Source organism: Pantherophis guttatus, chromosome 2, assembly GCF_059756535.1.
Source record: "Pantherophis guttatus breed Tessera chromosome 2, ASM5975653v1, whole genome shotgun sequence".
Lineage (NCBI taxonomy): Eukaryota > Metazoa > Chordata > Lepidosauria > Squamata > Colubridae > Pantherophis > Pantherophis guttatus.
Genome location: NC_142064.1, coordinates 64,718,411 through 64,730,545, shown reverse-complemented (window position 1 = coordinate 64,730,545; position 12,135 = coordinate 64,718,411).

Below are 12,135 nucleotides of genomic sequence, written 5' to 3'. Positions count from 1 at the left end.
TCACTCACAGTCTAAAGTCCCTGAGCTGCCAAAACCCATCAGGTTCTCCTACTGCCTCTGAAGCATCCATCCTTGAATCCACTTGAAGCAATTAACCTGTAATGTGGGAAATGCATCTCTATTGACCACTTCCTGCAACAAAGATACAAGACAAGCCATTTTCATTGCTCTATATCCAAGAGCAAGGGATCTTGAAAAGAAAAGCCGCTCTATTCTATCTCCTCTTCAGATCAACCAGAAACAATCCCATTGATAATATCAGTGGCATTGCCTTACTTTTTCTACAAAAGGGAGAGGCTGCTAATGAAAATAAAAGGCTTGTAGGTGTTCTATAAAAGATTAAGGCCATTTAATCTTAAGAGGTTTACAGGAATTATCATTGCGTAGACCAAAAGCACATAGATCAAAGGTATTTCTCAGTCATTTTCTGTTGCCAACAACAATACATAATTAGACAGCAATAACAGGGTGTTATGTAGCCAGTTTAGTCTGGTTCATGCAAATTTGTTGTTAAATGGAAAAACAGGAACTTTACTTGCTGTCTTGTCTGATTCTCTCTCTCTCTCTCTCTCTCTCTCCCTCCCTCCCTCCCTCCCTCCCTCCCTCTCTCTTCCTCTCTCTCGCTCTCTCACGCACACAGAGCTATATCCTGAAAAATGTAGTAGAGAAGCAGTTGAACTCTGAACGAACATCCCTGTTATTATGATTGCCATTAAATGTAGCTGTGAATCTTAGGTATACTGTATATTTACATGCTGGAAATTTAAAACCTGAGCCCAAGCTAAAACTATGGTTGGTTGCACAGTCATTCAGATGTTTAGATTGGATTTGCCATTTTTATCCACCTACTGAGTCTTTCACAAGTACTCAGCACTTGTTTGATGGTATTAAAGATATCACAGGATGTAAACTGGTCCAGTTTGTTAACAGATTATAATTTTAATCTGGCCTTTATTTATTACTCTTGTTCTTCTTGTTAACTATTTTGTCATTAATATAGTATATACATGATAGACATGCTGGCACAGTGGTTAAAATGCAGTATTGCAGGCTAATTCTGCTAACTGCCAGTAGTTTGATTCTCACCAGGCTCAAGGTTGACTCAGACTTCCATCCTTCCGAGATCAGTAAAATGAGGACCTGGATTGTTGGGGACAATATGCTGACTCTGTAAACTGCTTAGAAAGGGCTGTAAAGCACTGTGAAGCGGTATATAAGTGCTATTGCTGTTGCTATATCATGTTTGTTTTGTATTTTTTCTTTCTTTGTTTTTTTTAATTGGATTTTTGTATTTAACTTTCCTTGAATAAAATAAAAATAGAATCAAAAAATGATGTTTGGGAATCATTTTGCCAACTGTGTTATGTTGTTGTTTATAATCAGTTTGTGCAATCTTCTTGCATTAGCTGAGTATATATTTACTATTCGTCTGCCTTTTTCTTCAATCTACACTTTGAATCATTTGACAATTTTCCAATTTCGGCCTTGATTGCATTAAGTGAATAGTTTGCTCTTGAAATATCAGTTTGGTTTTTTTTTTATGTTCCAGTTATAAAACATTGCCACATTTTAGTTTTATCTACTTGCCTTTCAATCTTTTGTATGCAATACTTTTTCCTGCCAACATTCTGCTAGGTTGTTTGTTTTTTTTACATTATTTCAATATTTATATTTTGTTTCCTACACATCCAGTAATTTCCAGTAATTTTTAACTTGAACCTGTGCTTGTTCTTAGTTGTCTTTTAAATAATGTGTACTTTTTTTTTTCAACAGTTTGTTTGACCTGAAGTAAACTTCCAGCCTCCCTTTTTGCAAGGTAAGTATAATCTCACAGTTTAACATTTTTATTGAACGATAAGATAAAATAAGATACAAAATACAAAAGTAAATAGGAAAACAGTGGGGAGGAAGAGGGGGAAGAGAAGTGAGGAAGGATAAAAAAAAAGAAAAAGAAACATTGACTTCTGACTCTCTCTGTTGCAATAAAATAAGGCATTAACATCAAATCACAACTTTATGTTTTTTCATAATAATATGAACAAACTATTTCTATAAATATCTATCAATCTAATCGGTAAAACCCAAAATCAAAGTTTTATTCTTTTCCATTTCAAGCACAAAGCTCAGAAGCGGTCCCATGTGGAAACAAAAGTACTTATATTCTTTTCTTTAATCAAAATAGTCAATTTTGCCATTTCAGGGTAAGTATAATCTATCAATATCACTATGGAGATGAAATGCATTGTGAATAGTCATATGTTTTCTTGGTTTTGGGTCCATTTACTATGGTTGGTCACACAGTCAGCTAGATGTTTAGACTGGTTTTGGCATTTTTATTCATCTATCAAATCCTTCCCAAGGACCTGGAATAGGAAAAAGGTGTTGTTTGATAGCGTCAAAGGTATTGTCACAGGATGTAAGCTGCTCCAAATAAATAGCAATAGCACTTACACTTACATATCACTTCACAGTGCTTTACAGCCCTCTCTAAGCGGTTTACAGAGTCAGCATATTGCCCCCAACAATTTGGGTCTTCATTTTACCTACTTCGGAAGGGTGAAAGCCTGAGTCAACTTTGAACCTGGTGAGATTTGAACTATCAAATTGCAGTCAGCCGGCAGTCAGCAGAAGTAACCTGCAGTACTGCAGTCTAATGACTGCGCCACCGCAGCTCATAAATAAAACTGCCTTTTGCAATTGACTGTTGGATATTTTGTCAATACTTATGATGTTCAAGTGGTATATACATATATATGCTTGTTATTATTACTATTATTATTTAAGATTTAATCTTCAATTCAATTCACAGTTTGGGATGGTAAAAACTTAACTGTTCAAGTCCTAACCAAGAGCTATTAAGGAAGCATCTGAGAATATAGGCAGTTCTGAGTAGGGTGGTTTTTGGCAAAGTCCAGATATTCAGGTCTAATAAGTTCAAAATGTCCATGTATCTAAGCAGCCCTTTGGATATTGCTCCAAGGGCTCCTATTACTATTGGTACAACCATTGGTTTCTTCTTCCATAGTCGCTCAACTTCAATTTGTAAATCATGATATTTTGTTATTTTTTCTACCTGTTTCTCTTCAATTTGTGCATCATCTGGTATTGCAATATCAATGAACTAGACTTTTTTTCTTTTCTACAATAGTGATGTCAGGCATGTTGTGGGCCTGATGTCTGTCTGTTTGGATCCAAAAATCCCACAGGATCTTGACTTGCTTATTTTCAAGAACTTTGTCAATTTGGTGTTCCCAGTAATTTTTGCTGCATTCAGATCCAAACATCTGGCAAAACTTCCAATGTATAATTTTGGCAACTCGATCATGATGTTGTAGATAATCAGTCTGTAAAATTTTGCTGCAGCCACTGTTAAGGTGATCCACTGTTTCATCTTTCTCGTTCCATAAGTGACATTTGCTGTTATTGCTGTTGTTTCTTGCTTTCATGGAATTGGCCTGCAAGGCTTGTTTTTGGGCAGCCAAAATGAAGCCTTCAGATGATGATGATGATGATCTCTTTTATTCATTAAACATGAAACTCAGTCAACTGAAAATTTAAAAATGTGTCACAAATACGAGTGACTGGTGCTAATGGTTGGTACGGGTTGCTGCCAACGTCCTAGGTATCAACCAAGTATCTTAAAATATATGATGTTCCAAATAGCGCAGTTTTTTGCAGTTTCGCTGGTGTTATTGCAGGAAGCTGCAATTTCTTGATGTGTTTTGTAAAATTCTTGGACATGGTACCAAGTGCCCCGATGACAATGGGTATCACTGTTACATGTTTCATCCATTGATGATGATGATGATGATGATGATGATGATTTACTTTATTCATTAAACATGAAACTCGATCAACTGAACATTCAAAAATGCAACACAAATACCATTATTATTATTATTATTATTATTATTATTATTATTATTATTATTGCATTATCATTTCTCAAACTTGTATAGATATATTTTCAGACATTTGGAAGTTAAAGAGTCAAAGCAATAGACCTATCACTCTATGCAAGGACATTGTCATTTTAAAAAGAAATGTTTTTTCTTCTCAAAGAAATTGTAGGATTTTGGGGGGGGGGGTAGTTTTTCTTTTAGAGAAAAATGTCACCCTGGAAAATATATCCTGTCTTATTATAAAATCATAATTTCAGCAAAAGAATAGTGTGAAGAAAGACCATTTATTTTCCCATATTTTAAATTCAACTTGTAGTCAAAGGTTACCTGGAAAAACATGTGTTTTTATTTCTATGTATAGCTGTAATATTACCTCCAGACAACAATGAAGGTCCCTATGGATAAGATTTTCTAAAGAGCTGGAAATCTCAGTGCCCCTCTTCTATTAATCTCCACTGCAGAGCTACCTAGACACTAGTGGGGAATATTACTAAACTGTGTGAGTCACAGCTAATCTGACTGTTGCTGTAATAAGATGATTTTGCAAAAAGACCGTCGCGTCGTGTATTGATGTATTGATGTTCAAATGGGACAGGTTTGGGAGCAAATTTACAGATAGTATTAATGAAATTATAATCAATCCATATTTCACAACCACTAAAAAAAATAGGCTTCAAGTGTCTTACTGTTTTCCTTCTTTCCTTCTTTCCTTCTTTCTTTCCTTCCTGTCAACTGTTCCAATACCATTCTTTGACAGTATTGTCCTATATCTTAAAGATTCAGACAGATCTTCCTTTTCAAAACGATCTTTTAAAACACCCCTATGAATTTCCATGAGAGTTGCTCCAATACTCTCTCTTTTCAGGCCAGAAGTTAAGCATTCCATTTTTTTTATTTGACTCATGTCATCCTAATATGAAGAGTTCCAAAAAAGTAAGAGAAGATCCATGGTAGCTCTTGGCACCGAGTCAATATACACATGACCAATGAAATAATGTTCTGTGATGCCATTGATACTGCTCCTTGCTATATTTCTTTCCAGGAATCTCTGTCTATAGGGAGGGTGATACAGCACTTACCTCATCCTATTTTTTTTGCCACTTCAGTTTTTCTGCAGTTTATATTATGAGGTTTTCAATCTTCTTATGTCAACTGTGGATTGCTCTGGCTTTCAAAGTGTGTTAAAGCCTAGTATTTTGAATGATAGGCATCTCCCTCTGTGTGCTGCTTCTCAGCTGCCTCATTAGCTACTGTGTCTTCCCTATTTCATCACAGACATATTCCTTCTCTGAATACACATAAAAAGCTATTCAGGTATTACTTTATGATGTAAAGAGGATGCAAGATTTCCTTGGACATTTTCTATGACATCTGCTTCTGTTGTATTGGACCATAAACAGGAAAATTCAGCAGGAATGGGTTATAATTTTAAGTAATTCAGCAATTACGCTAAATTATTTCTGATGGGAAAATTAAAATGATCAAGACTTTTTTTGCCTCAACCTCAGATATTTTTCTAACAGCAATTAAAGCATAACATTTTCAAACATGAGCTTCCAACCCATAAAGAACCTCTGAACAGGTTCAGAAAACTGCTAAATTATTACATGTTCTTATGTTTGAAACACTCTTCTATCTCCTGGCATGTCACTATCTGTTGTTTTGACACTTCCCATGTTCATCCCTTCCTGTTTTCAATTGCAGAAGCAACTGAATTTCATCTGGGACAAGAGGAATTGCACAAACTGTTGTTTATAACAAGCAGGCGTCTTGGGTATGTTCACTGCCTTATTTATTTATAAAAATAATAATAAAAGTGGGACAACAAACAAACAAACAAATAAATAAATATCAACTGAATATTAGATTGGCTATGTCTAAATTTTGCAGGATATCTTTCCATAAATATGCGGCCTTCTTGATTTGTACCCTTTTTATGGAAAAGTGTGGACTTTACCTGCCAGAATTCTCAATAAAGATCATTCAAGTGGGAATCTGGGGACTTGAAATCCATATATCTTAGTGAAATCCAACCTGGGGAGACCTGCTTTCATTTTACCTAGTTCTGTAACTGAGAATTATACACAAATCTGAATATAATTTTTAAAAAGGTGCTGATATTTAAGTGGAATGTACAAGAGTATCAAATATATACTTGTTAGATTGTGAAATTATGTCTGACATTATTTGTTATGTGTACTTAATAACTTATCCACTTATCTTGAGAAAAGTGTCTTTTATACTGAATATAACTACAAATTAATCTCTTTTATTTTTCTGCAAAGACATGCCAGGCCAAGCATGGCTATAAATTTGATACTGATCACAACTGACATGCATTCCTCCCTAATTCCTTCTCAACTGTTGTGGTGATTTGATTACATAATCAAGCAATTAAATGGACAATCCACCTTAAAATGTTCAGAATCTACATTAATTACAGTACCTAAATGTGAGTGACTGAAATGAGAACAAGAGCTATCTTTCCAAAATCTTGCAGGGTTGCCAACAAATAATGGCAAACAAGAACATTCAAGAAGTAGTGAAGCAAAACAGCATAAAAATAAATGGCCCAACATACTGGCTTTTTCCAATTTTTTTCTGACTTTGGAATATGTTCATGAGTGAATGAATGCATGTAGATGTGAAACATATGAGTAGATTACTAATGTTTCAATCGCCCTAAATATGTTGCTGTATTTTTTTTAATCAGAATGTTAGCATTCTCAGATCATGTTGCACAAACAACTGAACTTCAATTGGAACAAGAGGAATATAATTTTTCACCTATTTCTGCATCCCAGATATGATGTCTTAGATTTGTCTTCACACAAACACATTCTTTCTCCTTCTGTCGCTCTTTCTTAATGTCTCTCACACAAAACGAGCATAACAGTGGTGGGTTTCAAAATTTTTTACTACCAGTTCTGTGGGTGTGGCTTGGTGGGCGTGGCAGGGGAAAGATATTGTAAAATCTCCATTCCCACCCCACTCCAGGGGAAGGATACTGCAAAATCCCCATTTCCTTCCGATCAGCTGGGACTTGAGAGGCAGAGAATAGATGGGGGTGGGCCAGTCAGAATTTTTACTACTGGTTCTCCGAACTACTCAAAATGTCCGCTACCGGTTCTCCAGAACTGGTCAGAACCTGCTGAAACCCATCTCTGGAGCACAACTACATGATGATTTGCAAGTGATTGTTGACATTTCAGAGCAAGATGGATTCAGCTTCCAGCTTTTGTAAAACTGGTCAATGTGGCAATTATAGAGCAGTGAGGATGGACTACTCCGAATGGTGGGATTATATTTTTTAAAAAATAAGGGAATAATATAGGCTGAGGCCGCAAGGCATTAAGATATCAACTCTGTAGACAGTATGTAAAAGTCCTCCCATAGTTGCAAAATTGTTAGTTAAAATGTTATACTTATGCAATACGGTAGGTTACCTGTTTAAATCCCTGCTGAAAATTGCAATCTGCTCATTATACTCTGTAAATAAAATTGCAAGAACTGCAGGTTTATTTGATATATTGAATTGTGATGTCTGAAAGATAGCTAATATATAAAGGGGATGCATGCTTGGATTCAAGTAGATTTGATGGAAGAGTTTCTGTACTAAAATGTGGACATTTGGTGGGTGGCAAAACAATAAAACAAAATGTTCATTGATGGCTTCAGCAAACTGTTTAAAGCTGGCCAACAATGGGCAGTATATTCAAATTGCCCAGTGATGATTAGGAGATGCCAGATGGAAATCTGTTTCCATAGGATGCTTATAATTCAGTACTCAGTTCGCTGCATAACATCAAGAAACAATAGATGCTGAGGTTCTTTTATTTTCTTTGCTTTTTGTGTCAAAAATCTATATCCCTTTTGCAATAAGTAATTATAAGTAAATTCCCTCTATCCAGATTATAATAAATAAATAAATAAATAAATAAATAAATAAATAAATAAATAAATAAATTCATTGTCATTGTACGTGTATACACAGTATACCCATACAACGAAATTCACTTAACACCCAAAGACCAGGTCCAACACACATAATAATCCCCAAACACACTCCCACCCACCACAATTCCCCACCCCTAAACCACCCAATTATCCACACAACAGACCAAGTAATACTGTCCAACAGCTCACTGATAGTGGCCCTTTAGTTCATTGTTGAGTGCAATTATAGCTCTGGGATAAAAACTATCCAGAAAACATGTGGTCCGAGTTTTAATTGTTCTGTATCTTCTGCCAGAAGGCAACAGTCCAAAAAGATTGTAAGCAGGATGGGAAGAGTCTCTGAGAATGTTATGCAACTTTCTCAAACAGCAAGATTCGAAGATGTCGTCCAGGGCTGGTAGCTGGAGTCCGATGATATTCGGGGCAGTTTTAATGGTTCTCTGTAGAGCTTTTTTGTCCGCTACAGAGCTGCTCCCATACCATGCAAGAATGCCGTATGTCAGGACACTCTCAATGGTGCTGCGATAGTAGGACAGAAGTAGATGCTGAGATAGATTTATCTTCCTGAGAATCAACTGTGAGTAGATCTATGAATGCTTTAAAAAAACAACAATGGGACTTGCGAGTTTAAAATTGATTTATTATGCTAAGATTAAAGTCCCAGAATAGCCAAGTTCATGTTTTAGACATTGTATCCCATGTACAGGATTAGCTAGTCATCTCAATACGCAGATGAGACTATGGTACCAAGTGAACAAGTTTAGGTTCTTCTGGTACTTCTTCTGGATATTTCTGAACAAGCTAAGTCAGTACAAGAAAATGCAGGCTCTACATGAACTGAAATGAAACCAGGCTGTAATGTATTCCATCAGAAATAAAGCAGAGCAGCTTTTAAAATAATTCCTAAGGAAAACTGTCAGGTCTGTGAAGCATGCAGTTTAGAAACAGGAGCATATTTCAGGAACTACTGCATGGATAGAACCAATGTTGGAGGTGGATTAATTGGTAGTCATGTCAGTCATGAGATTTTTAAAAGCCAGGCAAAAAAGATGCCAGCAACATTTGTAAACTAGTTTGTAGGCATTGCAGGGCCAATGCTAAAACTCTCCAAGCCAAGCTGGGGAATAAGAGCACTTGACTGTAAACAAAAACATAGAAACAATGGGTAGAACCTGGGGTGAAATCCAGCAGGTCCTGACAGGTTCTGGAGAACCGGTAGCGGAAATTTTGAGCAGTTCGGAGAAGTGGTAGTGGAAATTTTGAGTAGTTCAGGGAACCGGCAGATACCACCTCTGTCTGGCCCCAGAGTTGGGTGGGAATGGAGATTTTGCAATATCCTTCCCCCAGGAGTGGGGAGGGAATGGGGATTTTGTAGTATCCTTCCCCTGCCATGCCCACCAAGCCAGGCCCACCAAGCCACACCACGCCCACCAAGGAACCAGTAGTAAAAAAAATTGGATTTCACCACTGGGTAGAACTGTGGGTAGAATAAAGAGAATCAGTGAAGTGTGGTCATTCCTAGGTATTATTCCTAGGTATAAATTTTCTGGAAGGGACAGGAAAGACCCACTAGTTGTTTCTCTTTTTATCAAATAGGTTATAAAAACAAACCTTTGGATGACTAAATTTCTTTGTAGAATCTTGATGGATGCCAATATTTGGCCATGAATGTAAATCAATTTAGGAATATATTGTTATCCATCCAAAATTCTGAGGATAGGGTGGAAAGAAATCTGGGAGGTGTACAAAGGAGATTTTGTTTTAATATGAGGGAGACCATTTTTCCTATCATAGATGAAATACATTCATATTCAGACCAGAAAAAAAGAAACCAATTTCCTGGATAACTTAAATGACTATATCTTGTAGCCTCTGGTTATGAAATTAGCTAGAGAGGAAACAACCTTAAGCTACCTTGTAATATTTTTTTTATCAAGTTTCACAATAAAAATAATATAAAAACAGTAGTTAGAAAACTGAAAAAAATAGTGCAACAACTTCTGACTTTTTGGGTGCAATAGTTTACAAAAATGGCATGACATTTTTGTTTTGCCTTTTGTTTTGCATTTTATGACATTTCAAACTATTTCTGTAATTGCAAGAAACAACCTTAAATGTAATCCTAAATAATAACCATGATCTGGTATGAGATGAAATCGTTATGAAATCAATGGAAAAGAGTCACTATAATGCTGTTTTGTTTAATTTCTTTCTGGAAAACTACAGCAGGATCAAACCCAATCGCATTTTAAAAATGGATTTAGTATAAAATAAAAAAGTTCCCAAACCCTTCATAGTACATTGGAAACTAAAACAATTGGCAGGAAAAAGCCAACATGGTGTCTGTGAAGCTATAAAATTAAAATTATAAAATTTAGGAAATAAAAAACAGTCCTAATAAAGAGGAAAAAAAGGAACACAACTCTGGCATACGAGATGATAATGGAATATAAAAATGATGATAATGAGTTGTTGTGATTTTCAATATGAACTTATTTCAATATCCTGAAGGCAGAAAACCACCAAGCAGGGAACTAGTTAGCAAGATAACAAAGGGAAGTATAGAGATTACAGAGAAAGTGAATGAATTCTTTGCATCTGATTTGTTACAAAAGAAAAGAGATCAGATGATGTCTGAGCTTGTACCAACTTCATCATGGAGGGAATCAGAATGATAAAAACGAACTGAGGTAACAAAATAAGATACTGGTATTCTAGGATCTTGAGAAACTACACTATAAACTACCATGGGGTCTTTAAGGTATCCACACAAGAGTTCTTAAATAATTCATATGTGAAAATATGTGAAACTATCAAATCTGATTTAGTGCCATACAATTGGACAGTAGCAAATGGGCCACCGATTTTAAAAGGGACTTGAGGAGATTCTGGAAATTACAGGCTGGTAAACTTAATTTCTTTTACAGGCAAGTTGGTACAAATGATAATAAATGAAAAAGTAATAAGGCACATAAAGAAATATGCATGGATTTTACAAATGTAAATCCAGCTTCATCTTTCAGAGACCTTTGAAAACATCAATAGGCCCATAAATGTACATGGCTCTATTGATCTTGTATATCTGGATTTTCAAAAGACCTTTGACAAAGTTCTCATAAAATTTGGAATGGAATAATAGGAGGACCTGACCTTAAATTTATCATGAACTAATTAGAAAATAGAAACCAAAGAGTGTGAATAAATGGGCTATTTTCTCAATGAAGTTTAATAACAAGTGGGGCCCTCAATGATTTCTGTTGTGACCAAAGCTTGTTCATAAATGAACTAAACAGTGAGCTGGCCGAGTTTGCTATTTAGGGAAACTATTTAGGGAAACTATTCAGGGAAACTATTCAGGGAAACTATTCAAGGAAATAAAAGCTAGACGTGATTTTAGAAAGCCCCAAAAGGATTTATTTAAACTGGGTGAATAATTCACCACATGACAGATTTATTTATTTATTATTCATTTGTTTGTTCAATTTGTAGAGACTCCTGTCTCAATCAATGACTATGGGCAGCTTACAACTCAAAAAACATATTACAATTAAAATACTAAATAGTAAGATACTAAAAACATTTCAAAACAGTAATAAATGCTAAACAATGTCTTTATGTGTAAAGAAAAACAAACAAAAAAGTCTCTAAAGCGGGGGAGGGAGACTTGGTTTCATGCTGACTAGCTTTCTAAAAATGTAAAGTCAGTGATGCTGACACAGTTTTTCAATAACTGAAAAAAAGCCAAAAGCCAAGGCTAAAGTTCCTAAATGAGAGATTAAAAATGAAAATGCCATCACTGTAATGTTCTTCTGTAAATCTATAAAAGGTCTATATCTTAAATGCTGGTCACCACATTTGAAAAAAGATGTAATTGAATTGGCAAAAGTGAAGAATAGGGCAACTGAAAACTAAAAGCCTTCCTGGTATGAAAAGTCTAGAATTTTACTTGTTTGTTTAAATCAATCTATATGGTTACTCATCTCAAAAATGTGACGCAAGGTAGCTAACAAAGATTTTTTTTTAAATGCAACATAAAAATATCTCTAGCAAATGAAAAACACAACGCGACTACCAAGAAAGCATAATTTTGGACTTGAAAAATTGTTAAGGGTGGTGGGGTGGGAACATTATTAAAATATATTAAAGCATGCATGGCATGGACAAAGTGTAGTTTCCCCCTTTTTTTTCTCAAAACGCTAGGAGCAAAAATTGTCTAATGAAGCTATTAGGAGGAGATTTGGAACACACAAAAGAAAGTACTTCTTCACCCAGTACT